At 35.4% G+C, this 20,299-nt stretch overlaps 6 non-coding genes across 6 annotated transcripts; all 6 read left to right on the top strand.

Moving 5' to 3' along the window:
* Positions 1–41: 41 nt before the first annotated feature.
* TRNAK-UUU (transfer RNA lysine (anticodon UUU)) lies at positions 42–114 on the top strand. Its single transcript has one exon. It is a non-coding gene; the product is annotated as a tRNA-Lys (tRNA).
* An 80-nt stretch (positions 115–194) lies between these two features.
* On the top strand, positions 195–267 carry TRNAK-UUU (transfer RNA lysine (anticodon UUU)). Its single transcript has one exon. It is a non-coding gene; the product is annotated as a tRNA-Lys (tRNA).
* Positions 268–347: 80 nt separating this feature from the next.
* On the top strand, positions 348–420 carry TRNAK-UUU (transfer RNA lysine (anticodon UUU)). Its single transcript has one exon. It is a non-coding gene; the product is annotated as a tRNA-Lys (tRNA).
* An 80-nt stretch (positions 421–500) lies between these two features.
* On the top strand, positions 501–573 carry TRNAK-UUU (transfer RNA lysine (anticodon UUU)). Its single transcript has one exon. It is a non-coding gene; the product is annotated as a tRNA-Lys (tRNA).
* An 80-nt stretch (positions 574–653) lies between these two features.
* TRNAK-UUU (transfer RNA lysine (anticodon UUU)) lies at positions 654–726 on the top strand. The gene has a single exon. It is a non-coding gene; the product is annotated as a tRNA-Lys (tRNA).
* An 80-nt stretch (positions 727–806) lies between these two features.
* On the top strand, positions 807–879 carry TRNAK-UUU (transfer RNA lysine (anticodon UUU)). The gene has a single exon. It is a non-coding gene; the product is annotated as a tRNA-Lys (tRNA).
* Positions 880–20,299: the final 19,420 nt, after the last annotated feature.

Raw genomic sequence — 20,299 nt, 5'->3', positions numbered from 1 at the left:
AGAAATTGAGCAGCCTCCGTTAGAAAAAGTCTTTAACATCAGCCCGGGTAGCTCAGTCGGTAGAGCATTGGACTTTTAATCCAAGGGTCCAGGGTTCAAGTCCCTGCTCGGGCGAGACTTTTTATTATAATTTACGATTTACTTACAAATCTAAGAAATTGAGCAGCCTCCGTTAGAAAAAATTCTTAACATCAGCCCGGGTAGCTCAGTCGGTAGAGCATTGGACTTTTAATCCAAGGGTCCAGGGTTCAAGTCCCTGCTCGGGCGAAACTTTTTATTATAATTTACAATTTACTTACAAATCTAAGAAATTGAGCAGCCTCCGTTAGAAAAAATTCTTAACATCAGCCCGGGTAGCTCAGTCGGTAGAGCATTGGACTTTTAATCCAAGGGTCCAGGGTTCAAGTCCCTGCTCGGGCGAAACTTTTTATTATAATTTACAATTTACTTACAAATCTAAGAAATTGAGCAGCCTCCGTTAGAAAAAATTCTTAACATCAGCCCGGGTAGCTCAGTCGGTAGAGCATTGGACTTTTAATCCAAGGGTCCAGGGTTCAAGTCCCTGCTCGGGCGAGACTTTTTATTATAATTTACGATTTACTTACAAATCTAAGAAATTGAGCAGCCTCCGTTAGAAAAAATTCTTAACATCAGCCCGGGTAGCTCAGTCGGTAGAGCATTGGACTTTTAATCCAAGGGTCCAGGGTTCAAGTCCCTGCTCGGGCGAAACTTTTTATTATAATTTACAATTTACTTACAAATCTAAGAAATTGAGCAGCCTCCGTTAGAAAAAATTCTTAACATCAGCCCGGGTAGCTCAGTCGGTAGAGCATTGGACTTTTAATCCAAGGGTCCAGGGTTCAAGTCCCTGCTCGGGCGGCACTTTTTATTATAATTTAGAATTAACTTACAAAACTATGAAAATAAGTAATTTCAGTTGGAAAAGAATATTGCAACATTAATTTTTTTATTTGATTGTCCTCGTGCTTACAAGTATAAACAATTATTAAAATTAATTATTAATTAAAAACTGTTTTAAAATATTCTCATCACTAATGCATGTGGCCTCTTAAGAAAAACTTAATGTTTAACATTGAGTTTACTAATATGCTCTTATGGTCTTTAAAAATCTAAAATAAAAATAGAGTGAAAACATTGTAAGACATGAAACCCTATACTATAATAGTGTTAAAAAGTAAATTAAGTAAATAGTATTTTAAAGTCCCCCAAAAATAAACACGAATAAGTAGAACAGCGAAGAAGAAACGAAAAAAAAAACATTTAAAAGGTACAGTATCTTACCACCTTACATTCCACGATATATAAAACAAAATAAAACGAACAGAATGAAAAAGAACAGGCGTCGTTTCACACCTTTTCTTTTTGTTCGCCTGAACGTAACGGTCGGCGGGAGAGAGAGAGAGGGCTCCACCCACATCAGCCCCTTCGAGCTGCCGACCCCACCGCACTGCCGTATCTAAATTAGTGCGACCTCTTAAAACTATTCGCAAATTCGCCGCGAACAACTTCTATTTTGCTAAGTTTTAACTTGCAAATGTCGGGAATCGAGGCACCGTTCGCATTATGCATATTATTTTATTATTTAAATTACCTTCCTGAAGTTAGTTCTCTCGGTAGCTTTAACGCCAAAGAGGCTCTTACGGTAAGTGGTTTTCATAGCAATTTACGCGAAATTCATTCAAATTGTCACGTGCTGTTCGTGTCGGGCATGAACGGAGCGGCAAACTGGATGTAGACACTTGCCGTCGTGGCGAATTTTCCTTTCGATGTGTCGTTATTACCGATTCTTTTTTCTAATAAAATTAGCGGTATTTGCTAAACAATATCTTTTGTTTTTTAATTCATTACTAACAGGTCAATTGAAAAGTCACCGGCCTACCATAGTAAAACACATTTTTTGGCAAAATTACTTTTTTTTATTCAACATAATTCCCTTCAAAGGTGATAACTGATTATAGCGATCCTCCAACTTTTCGAGAACTTTTTTCAGTACGATTTGTCCTTTGCTTCAAAATAGGCCTCAATTTCGGCGATCACCTCTTCATTCGACGCAAATTTCTTTCCAGCAAGCATTCTTTTGAGATCTGAGAACAGGAAGTAGTCGCTGGAGGTCAGATCTGGAGAATACGGTGGATGAGGAAGCAATTCGAAGTCCAATTCGTGGATTTTTACTATCGTTTCACTGACTAGTGACACGGTGCATTGTCTTGATGAAGCAGCACTTTCTTTTTCTTCAAATGCGGCCGTTTTTCAGCGATTTCATCCTTCAAACGAACCAATAACGCTATGTAATAGTCGCTGTTGATGGGACTTCCTTTTTCAAGGTAGTCAATGAAAATTATTCCATGCGCATCCCAAAATACAGACGCCATAACTTTGCCAGTCGATTGGATGACTGTCGATTGAACTTCGGAGTGAAATGATGGAGCCATGTTTTATCCGTTGTCACATATCGATTCAAAAACTTTTTACTTTTTATTCAAAGTCGTTTAATATGTGGTAGACTGAAATAGGAGCACACTGACAAAACTCACAATGAGCAAGCGGGCTAGAAATCATCAAATGACCGTGCGAGAAACGACAGTAGCCCTACGGCATAGTGACGAAGGGAAGGAACGCGAAGAGAGTAGAAAAAAGCAGATTTAGCCTCAAATAACCTGTTTTGATTGGCTTCCTGAGTCCAATGACGTTGTACCTCGCTATTTGTGAAACAAGAAACGAGTGGTATTATGGTCGGTATAGACACAAACATCCGTTATGGGAAGGGGAGATGACATTGTTGATTTAGCCGCACTATCCGCGTGCTCATTTCTCCGTATGCCAATGTGAGAAGGGATCCACAATACACTTATCCTGATCCAATTCAGATAAAGGGTATGGATAATTGACAGTGAGTCAGTGACTTCTTTTTCAGGAAACAATCGAGAGCATATCGGGAATCGGTCAGCAATAGCCATTCTTTGAAGGATTGTATCGAGACGTAAGATAGGGCTTTGCATATCGCGAAAAGTTCAGCGGTCATTACGGAAACCTGTCAGGGAGCTTGAAACGGAATGCCCGGTTGTCCACCACAAATGCAGTGCCAAGTTCGCTGCGAGATTTGGAGCCATCGGTATATATGTGCTTGCGGCCAGGGTAAGAGTGGAGAGTTCAAACAACTTGGACCGAATGAAGTATTGAAAATGTTCTTTTTTATAAAATTGACATAATAATATGTTTATGAAGGGGGTAATGAAGGTCCAAAAAACTGGTGTAGTCGACAAGGAGCGGTGATAAATTTGTCTTTGTATCTGAAATTATTTAACATTTGTTTCACTTATATTTCATCGAAATTTTAATGTCCAAAAAGTTTCGTAGTATAATATCTCGAAAGTGGCAATAAAATTGTGCTTTTCAATGTGTGTTGCGCCAGACGACGACATTTAGAAACTGTTTTAATTTAAATGTTGACCAAGAAATGGTTAGAATCATTTCCCATAACAGAAACTAATAAAGTTAATGGATCTGGTGATGAGGCCGACTGTTTTTACGCTGTAGGCAATTTTTCATCGCCGCCAGATAAACCAGTAATTTCCTAGCTATTACAATACTGATTAATATTACAATAATAATTATGTCTTACAATATTGATTTTCATTTCCCCAATTATAACTGATTTGTTGGTGCCAAAATCCATTTCCGTATCGATGTGATATGGTTCTCATCCCTGGATGATATGAGCGTAAAACCATTCAATTTAATTGTGTCGTATTTGCTTTTGTTATGTTTGATTTGCACAAACTTGCTGCGCTTTAAACATATCCACTTCATTTCCAGAAACTCTCAAACGCATTTATGACATATCAATACGATACGTTCATCTGTGTTATTAGCATCTTTAATACACTTGGACGACCTAACTCTTCTCTTTGATATTGTTAATAATATAACTAAAGAAACTTCTCGTATACTAAATTTGGTACTAAATAAAAATTTACAACACAAAAAGTTATTTCGGTACATAGTTATGTCATATTTGACATATATGTCATTATTTTTGACATCAATCTCTCGTAATCAAATCGATGTATCGATGTACTTATTCGAATTCTTTATTTGTATGAAATATAGATCGTGGTAAAGTATTTAACGATCAGAGGTAATAAATTATCTTCAACGTTTGGTACATTATATATTCCAATCAAGGTTTGATGAACGATGATGACCGGTAATTTAAATCAAGGTTTAATATCTTTATAAATACAACCATAAATATTAAACAACCAACAACTATATCGATTCTTTGTCATAATGAAACTTTGTATGTGTAAAACTTATATAGAACAAACTTATTGTTCTCACTATTTTTTTTTCAGGATTATTCCATATTTTTTCACCCTTTTCTGTACTTCAAAAATATTTCCAAAGCAAAGTTAGCCGAATCGGAGTTTTAGTCTTCCTCTCCAGTTTTAGCGAGACTAATGAATAGATATAGATATAAATATAGTATATTCAAAACAGTAGTGACACACGTGACCTGCCAAGACGTCGCAATGTTGCCGCAGCAACTCTGAGTTTTAGTACATTTTGGCTCTGACATACAACAAAATTCTTATCTAAATAATAAAAATATTATGTATTATAATGTATTATATCTAATGCATATATTAAGAACTTAAAACTGCAATTAATTATACAGCCACAATAATTTATAGATTAGAGTTGTTGTATTATATATATATCTTTTTTTCCACGCTAATTTAGGTAGATTTCTTGGCGCTTTTTTATGTAGTGGTATCACCCGAAGGCCTAATCCACCTTATTAACAATTGTATATCTGAATAATTATTTTACTTCCATTAGAGAGCATATTTATATTTTACGCTTAGTTCTTGTTTCCTTCGATGCAATATTTCCTATATATACTAACCGATCTACTCTATCTATATATCTATTTTACTGAACAAGTGTGTTTCCCTCACACGTGGAACTCTTGTAACGTAAGTCCCCGCGTTGTCATGCAAGGGGATGACTGAGTCTAGCATTAACTATTGCTGTCCTTTTCTGCAAGAATACGTCATTTGTTCAACTGAAGCAATAAGACATCTGCAGTAACAGTTTCATTCTATTTTAGCAGCTCGTGATATACCACATCTTACCATATCCTATCATATAGACACCACGATCTTCTGGGATGAATATTTTACTTCGATTTCGATTTGGATAGCTCCCGTGGACTAACTTATAACTTTTTATTCTTGAGATGGTCATAGTAGACCTATATTTCATCGCCAGTCGCAATACACAAAACAAATTACAATAAAAAAAACTATTCTTTAAACTCTTCTCTCTTATGCAGAAAGTGTTTTATGTAGAATGTCATTTTAGTAACTGAAAGTCCGAATAAGTGGGAAGCTTTTTTAGATTTACCTGCCCTGTGTACCATATTTTATCAAATAGTATATATTAATTTATTTCCAAATTTATTACGAAACACAAATTGATATTCTGAAACAATATTTATATTTTCAATGATTGTATTAAACCTCTTGATGTACTGTTCCTTTAATATACTTATAGATTTGTAGATAAGTTCTGGTTACCGTCGTTTTTTAAAACCATGATTTCACACACTTTCTAAAGGCTACGGTTCATTAAATATAAGACCTTTTATTTGTACGCCCTTTTTTGATTGTTCTTGTAGAATGTAATATCTATGGGTTTTAGTTCGTTTTATTAAAAACGTACAACAGAATAACTTTTTAAGGGTATATTGACCTGATGAATGAGGGAAGACGAAATTAAACAGTGATGGTTACGTGATGAGTTACCAGGGAGATGATGGGGCAGTCGATAGTGTCACGTCTGTACCGAAAGATGGTCAGTGACTGAATGATACAAGGTACCCTTCAATGACATCCGAGGTCAACGCCTCGGGGTTGCCAGATTGTTATAGTTATCGCTGGACTTGTTCAACATTTGGGATAATATTTTCTAAATAAAATTCGACATAACTTAAGAACGATATACTCTTGGTGCGGACACTAGTCTCCTGAAAAAATAAATGATCAGAGCTATCCTATTAGCCGAAACCACTATGCGCGGTTGCTATTTTAAAGACTACTACAGTTTCTATCTCCTATATTTCTATAATAATCTACCAAAGTTCTACTACATCTAACTAGTTTAACTTCCTTTGGAGTAGTTTTTTAGATGGAATAGATCCATTTGAAATGGAGAATTTAGGGAATCGGTAATTTTATTTTCTAGCTGCCTCAATATAAAATTAAGTTTATAAATTCAAACTTCAAACTCCTCAGCACCATTTGACAAAAACAATTTGAACCCCACCTCTTCTCGCTTTCATCAGGTATCCCCACCTCGCTCACTTTGATCGTTTCTGCCAATTCTTCAGACCGCACCCCCCCCCCCTCGCGACCCTTAAACTTCGTTAAGGTCCAATTAAAATTATCGCGAAAAAAAAGATAGAGGGGAAATTTGGCGGCGGGGGATCGAAGACGGAGCAGCGTTAATAAAAAATCTCCCAATTTGCCGCTCGCGTCGATCCGTGACCCGAACTCGGAGTAATTCAACGGGATTTAATTTAAATTAGTTTCCTCCGCAACCGTGGCGGAATTGTTACGCCCGGGAAAGCGGTGGGAGAGGCGGGCGGCTTCGGAGGGCTGGGGAAAGGGGGATATTTTCGGCGACGGGACTCCCGGGTTTGATCCCGTTTAATTCGGGGACGATGGGGACGGGTGGATTTAGGTTTTTCGTTCGAGAGTTGTTGGTACTGAAGTAGGATTGAGCGGTGACTTGGATAAGCAGATTGACATTTCAAAGACGAAAAGGAAGGAAAACAATACACTGTAACCATAGAACTGAAAATGTCGAAAGTTTTATAAATATATAAATATATATATATATATATATATATATATATATATATATATATATATATATATATATATATATATATATATATTAATATATATAATAATATACATATAAACGTTTTACGGTAACAATTAGTGCAGGCAGGTGGCTGTGATATAGTTACATGAATTTTTCTGACATTTTGTATATGACATTTTCATGGCAACCGAAGTTACATGTATAATCATAGAGTAATAGAGATGCAACTCAATAGGCGCAAAGTATTGCTTTGCCCAACATCCAGAGGGTGCCATAATGGGTTACTCAAGTAATTTGATTGGTCAATTTAAATCTCCATTATAGACACCTGTAAGAAAAATATTTTATCGTGAAGACATTTGATTAGCTCATTAGTAATGACAGCCTTGACGTCATGTCTAATTGACCAATGAAATTTAAATAAAAAACAATTTTTTCTCAAATAAATTTATTCCAGAAAATTCGAAAATATAAATATAAATATAATATTTAAAAATAAATAAATATAAATATAATCTATAACAATAAATATAAATATATAATGTAAATTTATGTACAAAATATAAATATAATATAAAAATAAATATATCTATAAAATATAAATATTATCTACATATATAAAACCGTAAGCAAAAAACTTTGCTGCATTGCAAATCAGAATTATCTATGCCGTCTTTTTTCTTTTTCATATTTGTTTATTGCCATAAATTTAATAGGATCAATCAGAGTTCTGTCCTTTTGTTTTCTTATAATGAAAGCAAACTTTGAGTCTTTCCCTCTTAATAGTCTGTTCACCTGTTTTACTCAAAAGTATATTGAACAACTTGCTAGTACGTTTTATTCAAAAAATCATTATGGAATGTAGAATTGAAGGGTTTTAAATTTACTTTTTTTTTAAACATTGGACAAAATTTTTGTTATATTATCGACGTGGCAAAATCGCAGTCTCAATTTGTGGGTTTACTGATTTATTCATAATTGTATGTAACACTTAATTTCTTTTTTCAAAGGCTTTACTAAATAACCTGAGATGTACACTACGGTACAATGTAAAACTTTGTTTGCTCTTATAGTAATATCTGGACTGAAGTTATAGAGTCAAGTAATTAACAGTAAGAATGGGCAGAAAGGGGGATACTGGCTGAAAGAATTTAAACTTTGCCATTACCTTCTGGAGTTTCTTCAAATGTCGATGATACTTGCTTCGAACACCCTGGTTGTGAGCCTGGAACGATGGAAATAGGCACTACAAATAAAGTAAGACAGTTCAGAAATTAATGGTAACAGTTATGAACAGAAATGTGACTGACTCCTTCAATTTACGTTCTATATCATTTTGATTTTGATCCACTTCCATTTGTACATATTCTGGACTCGTAGTATCATTTTCACCACCATTAAATTGTTCATAAGTACTTAAAGGAAAGTTTAAATGTATCACAAAAATGTCTATGACACACCCTGTAAGGATCATAAATCTGTTTCATGTTTAACCCAATCAGTTTAGGATTTTTAATGTTTTCTACTCATTTCTTAAAAATCGCCTGGTACTTTTCTAACGGAAAACGATTATGCATTTCCTCACTATCTGTGCATCCGAGTACACAACATTTCCTGGAACGAGAATGCATTTCATCTACCGACTTGTATATACTAATAAAATAATAATTATTTTATATAATAATTATTTAATAATATATACGTTATCAAAATCTAACCACACTGTTTTCTATATAGGACACATTGAAAATGGCGTACAATATAAACAAACCGTCGAATTTTATGCCGTAGAACGACATGAATCAGATCCCGTCGCGGATTTTAGCATAGCGAATAAAACAAGTCATATGTTAAATGTGGCGACATCTACATGTTGGACGTCACGAAACATTTCGCCAAATTTTCCTATGAAGGTCAATCTCTATTTCTTTATATGTATAATACATTAAATATTATATTATATGGATATATTTCTGTAATATTTAAACTAAGACAATCAAATAATTAGTAATTGGAAAACGAAATCTATGGAAAAATTGCAACAAAATAGAACAAATAAATAGAACAAATAAAGGTTTTTTAACAAACATTTAGCAATTGACAAGGTGCATAGAACATACGTAATTGAAGAAGCCTATGAAGCTCAAAAGGTATGTTCACCTATATTCTTAGATGTAACCCTCGACGACAAGCCTTTGAAAAAGTGTGGTATCAGTAATACCAAATATCATAGAAAAGAAAACAAAAATTATTTGAAAACGTTAGAAATTGGAAAAACGGAGTATGAAGAGATAGAAAACGAGTAAATGCGGAAAGAATATAAGAGGAAATAAAAGCTTATACAACGAGTGGAAAACAAAATGAAATAGAAAAACTATGCTGTTTTGTAATTCTATTCTAATTTTAAAAGTTCTAAAAAGTATATACCGAGTACAACAAAACCAATTTAGAAAATAGAATAAAGAACAAAAAGAAGGCTAATAGTAAAGACAAGAAAAAATAAAGGAAGAATATTGACGAAAAAAAGGAAAGAAAAAGAGAAAGAGAAAGAAAAAAGGAAAGATATGAAAAAAAACTAAATCAATCAAAATCAAAACTTAATTGCTTAATTTAATTGCTCACTGGGTAACTTCCTACAGCTGAAATAGTCGGAAATTCATATCCCGCCATGACATATTTATCGGCATGTTAGATTGTAAATGTTTGTGATTGACCATAAGTAACTTCATCAAGAACTAATTCACTTAAGAACAAATTATATGAATTGGCTATTCAAAATCAGATTTTGGGCAAAGATTTATTCTACATTTGAAACGATACCTAAAGATGACCGTGTCTAAAGAAGATGTTACTTATTGTGAGAGAAATGAGTGCTTGAGCATTATCAACCTACCTTGTATCTCTTGTTGGTACCAGATTTCATTTCCGGTATACATCCTGTATAAAGTGCATGTTTTGGAAGAGCTTCAGTTGCAGTGAAGAATCTACTTAGAACCACTAAACCATTTTAATATATAATTGGTACGGTTTTGTAATGATATATGGAATAATTCTTTAAATATTTTTCCTCAACGGACCAAGTTCCCAATGTAGTATATCATATAAACTATCTCTTTAACCTTATATAAACTTTACATTTTATGTTCAATATGCTGACCATGCTAGAAAATGCAATTAACACCAGACCATTCTAAAAATGTTCCTCATTCAAGCCCTATTTCATCAATAACAATCAAAACATCCCACTCCTCAAACCACTCCTATAATTTGTTCTTATAATAAAGCACTGTCGTAATGTTCGTTTTGTCAGTCGCAATGTGTGGATGTCGACGCGGTCATTTATCGGAACACTCACTACAATTTTTGTGGAAAGAATTCGCACGGCAACGAAAAATACTGGCTGAATACAAATTTGTTTATTTCATGTGTTAAATACTACATGTATTCGATGGGAGGATGGACAGTATAATAGGTTAAGTTGAGGAAGTACGGAAGCGCTATGGAAGTGGTACTGTTACAAGGGATAGAGAAAAAGAGAGAGATACATCGTCGTAATGGTCTCTTATAGCCAGGAACCGTGTGGTACCAATCTACCAGCATTGCCAACATTTGACCTTAATGTAAATGTAACAGATCAATTGAAAAGTATTCGGATTGGCATATTGATTGGCTATATGTTTTTTTCGTTAGCCCTAACCCTCAAAAGGTGCGTGTATAAATTTAACTTAATCTAACTTGTCGAATCATTACTTTGTGAATTATAGTATTTTGAGTGAAGCAACTTTTGTTATTGTGAAAAAAATGGATAAAAATGAATTTCGCGTGTTGATAAAATATTGCTTTTGAAGGGAAAAAATAGCGAGCTCACTTTTGACCAAAAACAACGACGAGTTGATGATTCGGAGCAGTGTTTGAAGATTATTAAGCGTAATAAACTCGAGTTTTTGCGTCGACATGTGACAATCGATGAAACATGGGTCTATCATTTCACTCCAAAAAAATTTGTTTTACTCTGGTAGGCCGGGTACTTTTCAATTGACCTATTAATAGTGGTGGGGTAATAGGTTGTAGCGGTCGCTACAGTACAATAACAAGGGGAAATTAATTTTAATAAACTTTGATCAATACTTTTTCTCGAAAGTTCACCAATAAAATACATTATATGCGATTCAATATCAAAAAAAATGGTAAAAGTAAAATGGTAAAAAAAAACCATTATAGCTAAAAGAAAAAATATCGAAAATAATCCAAATACAAACATTGAAGAAGATATTAATTTTTTCTACCAAATTTTTTTTACGATTTATGAATTAAATTTGATCAAAATATAGATAGTGTTTAAGTCATTAACCATATATTATTATACAAAAAAACAAATCGCTCTATTTACATTCGGATATAGAAAAAATCACTAATCTATTCGAACTGCCTTTAATTAGATGCTGTTTGGCATCAAAACACGCATGAGATATAGAAATCGGCATTAAAAACAAATAATCCCCATCGAAATCGCGAATAATAATAGCATTCGGGAATCGATCATCGAACATAAATATCGGCCTCATCGCCCGCCTCCTTTATAAGGAAACCATCCGATTCATCTGAACTGTGGTGCCAACGTTCCATTATTAAACCACAACCGTGCCGATCGAGCCACACTTTATGTAAATACGATCGGTTATTTGCCCGTTACCGTACAATTAACACGCCCATATATCATCGTTTAATCATAATAAACGCGTAAAAGACGGAAAACGTTAGAGGATGATGAAATTGCCGCGGTTCGTTGCCTAGACGGACGGTTCCTCCCGTCCGATAATGCGGGATCTTTACGGCCGCAACTCTAAAATTATAGTTTCCATCGGTCTGGGTAATTTTCGGTACATTTCTACTTGATGGCTTCATCGCGCCGAACTGTGACCCGATGCCCAAGAAAATACGGTAAACGGGCGTTCGTCGAAAGGTTACGAAACGACTTTTAACAGGAACGGTTTTGTGTGAATTGCTCGACCTTTTTTCTGTATCGAACGATTTGTCTTCCATAACAATTTTAACAGAAATAAATATACAGACATTTTTATGTTATATAGAATGAGCCTGTATTGTTTAAGACAAAAACAGGAAAATCATATTAGTGCAACCTTGATTAAATTAATTTTGATACTCTTTTTGTAATTATATGACTGATAATTAATCTTACTAATGTAGCGACCACTACAATCCTTTAGGCCGCCACTATTACATCTACATTACATTCAATGGTTGGCAACGCCGGTGGATTGGTACCATGCGGTTCCCGGCTATAAAAGACCACAACGATGACGTCTCTCTCAAGTACACGATGTGGAGCAACCGTCGGTGCGTGAACATTTCAGACCTTCGCGCTACCTATTTACCCTATCTGCGTCGAGCACGGTTCAGTTCCTTTTAGCACTCAACCGGTGGTTCACTGAGCAGAACCATATCATACCAGATGAACAACACGGGTCCAGAGCCAAACATTCATGTGCACATCAGACCACTAGATTGGCCGAAAAAATTCACTTCGCCAAGAAGAAAAAGCATAAGCTCTGCGCGGTCTTTTTACACCACTAAAGCGTTTGACAAAGTTTGGCACGACTTCCTAATATGCAAGGCCATCAAAGCAGGTTTACCCGAAGACCTGATAATTTTACTGCGTTCCTTTTTGTCCAAACCGCCCAATACGCGGATGACACAGCTTTCTTCGCCAGTTCCCGTTCTATAGATGCCACTCAGAGAAAACTTCAAATTCAATTAAATGCCACAGTCCAATGGGTAAATTTCTAAAAGTTGCAAATCAACCTCCAAAAAACCCAGGCCATCTTTCACAATCAGAGAGGCATCCCCGCCTACCAGCTGAGAGTGGAAAAAGTCTCAATCCCGTGGCAACACAAAGCCATATATCTCGGCCTCATCTTTGACCGTAGATTCACCATCGGTCATCACCGATAAATAAAGAAATCTCCAAAGGCTACGGTGTCGCCAGAGTGCTTAACCCTCTTCTCTGTAGAAAAAATAAATTGTCTCCGATGATTATGGTTTTGCTTTACAAGCTTCTTATCAGACCCGTCATGATATATGGATCTAACACTTGGTATCGGTTTATCAGACCGGAACTAGTGGAAAAGCTTTAGGTAATGCAAAATAAACTTCTCAGGCAAACTCTGAACTCTCTATGGTTGTCAGAAATACCCAAATTCATCGGGAAACTCCATGCAACCTCAGCTCTCTCCAACAATTCCCACATCAGATCCCTGTTAGAGGCGTTCCCAATCAGGTTACCCCGAAGACTATCCCCCCAAAAGCGGTTTTTCATTCCGCCAAAGGTTCTCATAGCCCAAAATAAAGCGCCTTCGCGGGCAATCCTCTCTTATAAATTGAGTTAACATCAGCAAGGAAACCTTTTCAGCTGGTAAATATGCCCCCCCCCCCCCCAAAAAAAAGACGTCTCTCTCTCTTTTTCTCTACCCCTTGCAACAGTACCACTTCCATAGCGCTACCGGATTTTCTTAACCTAACCTAATATCCTGTCCATCCGCCCGTCAACCACGTGTAGTAATTAACATCGAAATATACGATTTTATTATTCAGCCGGTGTTTTAGTGTTCGGCGGTCGTGTTTTCTATTCCCGTGCTTATTCCTTCCATAAAAATAGCAGTGAGTGTTCCAATAAACGACCGCGTCGACAGCCATACATTCCGAGCGACAAGACGAACATTCCTACACTAGACACTTAGACACTTAGTCTACACTAAGAACATTCTTATTTATTTTTTTTTATTTTTTTTTTTTTCATCAAAAGGTATAAAATACCATATTACTTCAATAAGTTTGCTGAGATTATATAATTATTTATTAATTGATAGAGAACTAATCGAACAAGAACTAATATGAAAATACAGATGATGCGGGAAGTTCCAGCTGGTACTATCATCCACAGCACTGGCTGGATTACTATGAATGAATAACTCGACATCCTCAATGACGAAGTTTTTACTTAAAGCAGCATATTGCTGTAAAACGTACTATATTCCAGGATGATAAAGCGCCCATAAATACTGCCACAAAAGTTCAGTCTTAGTTATCAGAAGAGCATCAAAATATCATCTAACATCTTTACTGGCATACCTCAATATAACTGAACAGTTATGAGGAGTTTTGGAGCAGAGAGTGATGAGTAGATTTTCATCTCCAACGTCCTACAGTCAATTGGCGGATGTCTTGGTACAAGAATGGGACATTCCATTAGAAACAATTCGCACTCTACGAATCTATTCCGCAAAGGATTGCAGCTACTTTAAAAACAAATAATGACTCTTATTAATAAATAAATACTGTGTATATGTCTGATGTTCGTATTATCCCATCCATTCCATGTATGCAAGATATGCATTATTAAAAAAATATTTTATAAGTATTAATTTAAAATCTATATCTATAAAATCAGTCTCAATTTGTGGGTCTACTGATTTATTCATAATTGTATGTAAACAAAAATCACACTTGATTTCCTTTTTAAAAAGTTTTACTAAATAACCTGAGATGTACACTACGGTACAACATAAAACTTGCTTGCTTGCTTGCTCTTATAGGAACATCTGGAGTGAAGTTATAGAGTCAAGTAATTAACAGTAAGAATGAACAGAAAGGAGGATACTGACTGAAAGAATACAAACTTTACCATTACCTTCTAGAGTTCAAATTTTGTTGATACTTGCTTCGAACACCCTGGTTGTGGGCCTGGAACGATCGAATTATGCACTATAAATATAATAAGACAGTTTAGAAATTAATGGTAACAATTATAAACAGAAGTGTGACTGACTCCTTCAATTTACTTTCTATATAATTTTAATTTTGATCCACTTCCATTTGTACACATTCTGGGCTCATGGTATGGTATTATTTTCAGCATCACTAAATTGTTCATAAGTACTTAAAGGAAAGTTTAAATGTATCACAAAAATGTCTCACATGGTAACGATCATAAATCTATTTAGGATTTTTAATATTTTCTATTTATTTCTTAAAGATCGCTTTTTTAACGGAAAACGATGATGCGTTTCCTCACTATCTGTGCATCCGGGCACACAACAGTTCCTAGAACGGAAATGCATTTCAACTACCGACTAGTATATAGTAATAAAATAAAATAATAATTTCATGTATAAACATTATAAAAAGCTAACCACACTGTTCTCAATATAGGGCACATTGAAAATGGCGTGCAAAGTAAACAAACCATAGAACGAAATGAACCAATCAGATTCCGTCGCGGCTCTTAGCATAGCTAATAAAACAAGTAATATACAAAACGTAGGGAAATCTACATGTTGGACGTCGCGTAACATTTCACCAAAATTTCCTATGAAGTTAATTCTCTATTTCTCTATGATAGTGACTCACAAAGTGACAGTGACTGAATGAATTTTTTGGGATGTGGATTATGATCGAATATTGACAAACACCTAGACAGGGCCATGAGAGTGGAAATATCGAAAATTGAGTATATAATTTTTCAGAATCTACATGAGCATTTTGTTAGAATATGTGAGAGAATAAATACTAACTGTTTTTCAGATATGGCAAGTGCATAAGGGGGAATGTAGTGATTAAATCTAAATTTAAAAAGAAGAATATATACAGATAGTAGCAGGAGAAACTAAGGAGAAATACAATAATGCCAAAATAACTTGACAAGGCAACAAGAACGAAGGAAATAAGAACTAAACGTAAACAGGTAACTATGCTCTCGAATGAAAGTAAAATACATTACCTGAATATAGAATTGTTAATTAGGTGGATTAGGCCCATACAGGACAAGCCCCTATAGACTTCAAACGCGCATAGAACTACCTCATAGGTAGTGTGGAAAACTGTTCAATATAATTAAAATAAAACAACCCTAATCTACACATTATTGTGGCTGTATAGTTAACTAAATAAGTTACAATTGATAATATTATTACCTACATTATTTAATTTACCTACATTATTTAATTTACCTACATTAGAATTATTTCAGAATCACAATAAAGCAAATGTCAATTTTGGCATTTGCACCATTGCCACATCTTCACGTGCTGACGTCATAAATTTTAATTGGGTGCATTGGCCGTTTTATTGGATAAGCTATACTTACATTCTATGCTACAATATCTATTGTATACAGCTGACCTAACGACCTCAAGAAACACTACTGTTGCGACATATGCTGACGACACAGCGGTTATATCATCACACGAGGATCCAATATCAGCCACAAGAAATCTCCAACTTCATCTTAACAGTCGAATTGTGGTTGAAAACGTGGCATATCAAAGCAAATGAGACAAAATATACCCATGGGACATCCACCCTTTGTAGAACAACATGTTCGTCATTAATGATTAATAATCATAAACTTCGGCAATCAGACAACGTTAAATATCCAGGAATGCATTTCGATCGACGTTTGACATAGAAAAAACATATAGTTATACAACGAAAATAGCTTGGGCTTAAACTAAACCAAATGTACCGGCTGATAGGGCGTAAATCTAAATTATCATTAGACAACAAAGTTTTGCTGTATAAGTCAATACTTAGGCCCATTTGGAGCTACTCTGAAAGACTATTAGTGCATCCTAATGCACTCGCCAAACAGTTAAATGTACGCAATGACAATGAAGTGAGTAGGCTCAAACGCAAACTGTCATACTAAGTGATTAATAGACACGTAGAGTGAGATTTAATGATCTCTCGAATAAGCTAGAAGAGTTTCTAGAATAAGTTAGAATAAAGTTTAAAATAAGTTAGAATAGTATCTAGAATGATGATGTCTCTGAATGATGAGGTTTAGATTATAAGTTGTACAGTAGATCACTTGTTGAAGTGATCTACTGCATGTCAGGATAGTTATATTATATTATATAACTGAAATCATGTAATAATACTTATTGGCAATAGGCAGATTATTGACATTCTAGAAGATTCATTAAAAAATCTGTGTTTCTATGTTCTGTGAGAATATCATAAAACCCCATATTAATATGAAAAAAATCTACGACAATGTTATTTAACTTTGAAATATTGCATGTGTTTTATAGAAAACATCCGATTTCCTTTTATTATATGTACTGGAACATGCTTACGAGGAAATAGTGACCCCGCCATCTAACCGTTTCGTCGTAAACGCGGTTCAGTTTCAGGTAAGCGATTATATCATTGATTATCCCAATAAACATTCTTCATCGGTCGCCGGAGAGCGTCCGAAGATGAAAAATAACCGCTACACGGCCACCTTTAATTTAAGAGTTGCCCCCATTAATAATCCATTCGTCTACCATCCAGCGTAAAACTCCGTCGAACGCAGAGCCGACAAAATCACTTCGGAATATATACAGGTGCTCTACGAATAATTATATTACCACATCAAGGGGCTCAATTTATATGATAAACACGGTAATAAGGCCGGCGTTTATCCTCGATGAGGGGCTGGTATTACGTGCACCGCAAGCACCGTCCCGGAGTGTTAATTGCTCACTTAACCTCTCTCCGCGTACGACTCAATTGAGACGATTTGGGTGTGGCTGGCGCGGAAAAAACGACTTATAAATAACTATACATAAACATTTTAGATTGAATAACGATTTGTTCTTAGTTTTCATTTTCATGTTGGTACAATTAGTCGTTTTGAGATCAAGAATTGAATATTTTCGAAATAAAGGAAGGAGACCTTTATTACATTCAATCACGTACTCAAAATATTGTTAATACTTTTCCATTATTTTGGCCACATACTTATATTTGGCCTTTGGTAGTCTTAGACGGTGAACTGTGATGTTTGAGCCAGAAAATCCAATATTTTATACAATAACTATACTACCCATCTAGTTTGGATCTCGAAACCATTACTCGAGAATCTACCAAGTGTACAGAGTAACAACGGTTGTTAATGGATGAAGAAGAAAGGAAAAATAAGTTGAAAGACATTGGAAGAAAAGAAATAGTGCCTGGTAGTATTCCTAGACGTCTCGCAAGCTTTTGATCGGGTATGGCATTTGGAGATTAATTTAAAAAAGAAGCATATTGCTACCGTGGAATTGCTGTCGATTGCTGAACTTATATACTTTCGAAAGAAAATTTAGAGTATCGGATGAAAGGGCGTTCTCAATACTTCAACCTATTTCGGCTGTATTTCCACAAGGTAGTGACTTGGGACCATTTCTATCAGCTCTATACTGCTAATATCCCAACATCTGACAAATGATGTATCTCTGCCTAAAGCTGACAACAAATAGCGGTCAACAAGATCTACAGATGGACTAGAGATCAGAAAATACAACTTAAATAGCTCTTAATATATCCGTGTTCATTTTGCGTTAAGGCAAAAATTTAATAGGGTCACTTGATGGATGCCCGATCCCTCAAGAATTCCTAAATACCTCGGAATACATCTCGGATGAAGAAGAAAGGGAAAATAAATTGAAAGACATTGGAAAAAAAGAAATACTGCCTGGTAGTATTCCTAGACATCTCACAAGCTTTTGATCGGGTATGGCATTTGGGATTAATTTGAAAAAGAAGCATATTGCTACCGAATTGCTATCGATTGCTGAACTTATATACTTTCGAAAGAAAATTTAGAGTATCGGATGAAGGGGCACTCTCAATACTTCAACCTATTTCGGCTGTATTTCCACAAGGTAGTGACTTGGGACCATTTCTATCAGCTCTATACTGCTAATCTCTGCCTAAAGCTGACAACAAATAGCGGTCAACAAGATCTACAGATGGACTAGAGATCAGAAAATACAACTTAAATAGCTCTTAATATATCCGTGTTAATTTTGCGTTAAGGCAAAAATTTAATAGGGTCACTTGATGGATGCCCGATCCCTCAAGAATTCCTAAATACCTCGGAATACATCTCGGATGAAGAAGAAAGGGAAAATAAATTGAAAGACATTGGAAAAAAAGAAATACTGCCTGGTAGTATTCCTAGACATCTCACAAGCTTTTGATCGGGTATGGCATTTGGGATTAATTTGAAAAAGAAGCATATTGTTACCGAATTGCTGTCGATTGCTGAACTTATATACTTTCGAAAGAAAATTTAGAGTATCGGATGAAGGGGCACTCTCAATAATTCAACCTATTTTGGCTGTATTTCCACAAGGTAGTGACTTGGGACCATTTCTACCAGCTCTATACTGCTAATATCCCAACATCTGGCAAATCATGTAACTCTGCCTAAGGCTATAGAGAACAAATAGCGGTCAACAAGATCTACAGATGGACTAGAGATCAGAAAATACAACTTAAATAGCTCTTAATATATCCGTGTTAATTTTGCGTTAAGACAAAAATCTAATTGTGTCTCTTGACGGATGCCCGATTCCTCAAGAATTTCTAAATACCTCGGAATACATCTCGATGGTAGGTTAGCAGAGCAGAGCACATTAGACTCAAAGTTAACCAACCATACTGGTTAGTCCGGAGATACTCTAAACTTGATCTAAAATCACAGAATCTGATTTATCAGTCAATCATAAAGCCAATTTAGACCTATATAAAACACCAAACCAACTAGTAATCCAACGCACTCAAAACAAAGTTTTACGATTAATTATCAATGCTTATCCATGCATAACCAACGAAGAGTTGCATGATGATCTCGAAATAAAATGGATGTACGAAGTGATTCAAGATTTCGCCTTAAAACATGAAATAAGGTTGCAAAATCACAGCAATGTGAAAACAATACAGCTACTGGACAAGATGCAGGAAATCAGAAAATTGAAGCGAACCAAACCACACGAACCTGTTTAGACTCTAAGTGTATCCTTAGCTTGCTTTTTGAACGATTTTATCGTCATTTCGCGACTATACAATTATATTTTATGTTTAAAGCCGCACATTCATTAATAGACAGAAGACGTGGATAAAATGTATGTAGCAAATTAAACTAAAACACAACGAAATGCCAACATTCCGGATTACAGGAAGAATTTATATAGCAGTAGCTCAAAGGCAGAAACGGGGAATTAGTCATAGAATTCACAGCTTGCTGGAGTGCTTGAGAACATCAAGTGACTATCCTAGAAACGACAATGTCCCAGTTTCAACCGATTGAATTTCACTGCATGAGAGTAGGTAGAGGCAAAAAAGAAGGAGACTAAAAGTCATTTTTGATTTCAAAGAGTTTAATCCATTCTCCAAGACCCAGCGTCCTCGTATTGTCTCTCTTATAAAGGCTCGGATAATGGCATAGAACTCAGTGTGGATACGTATGTTTTCGATAGGGAGTTGAGAGTAGATGGAAGACTTCACCTCGACATCTGTTTGTTCATTGCCAAGTATCCTAACGTCAAAGAGGATC

This window comes from Rhynchophorus ferrugineus, unplaced genomic scaffold (assembly GCF_030347505.1).
Source record: "Rhynchophorus ferrugineus isolate W39M unplaced genomic scaffold, kcgeb_rfMv2 rfM1, whole genome shotgun sequence".
NCBI lineage: Eukaryota > Metazoa > Arthropoda > Insecta > Coleoptera > Curculionidae > Rhynchophorus > Rhynchophorus ferrugineus.
This window is presented reverse-complemented; position numbering and strand designations above follow the sequence as displayed.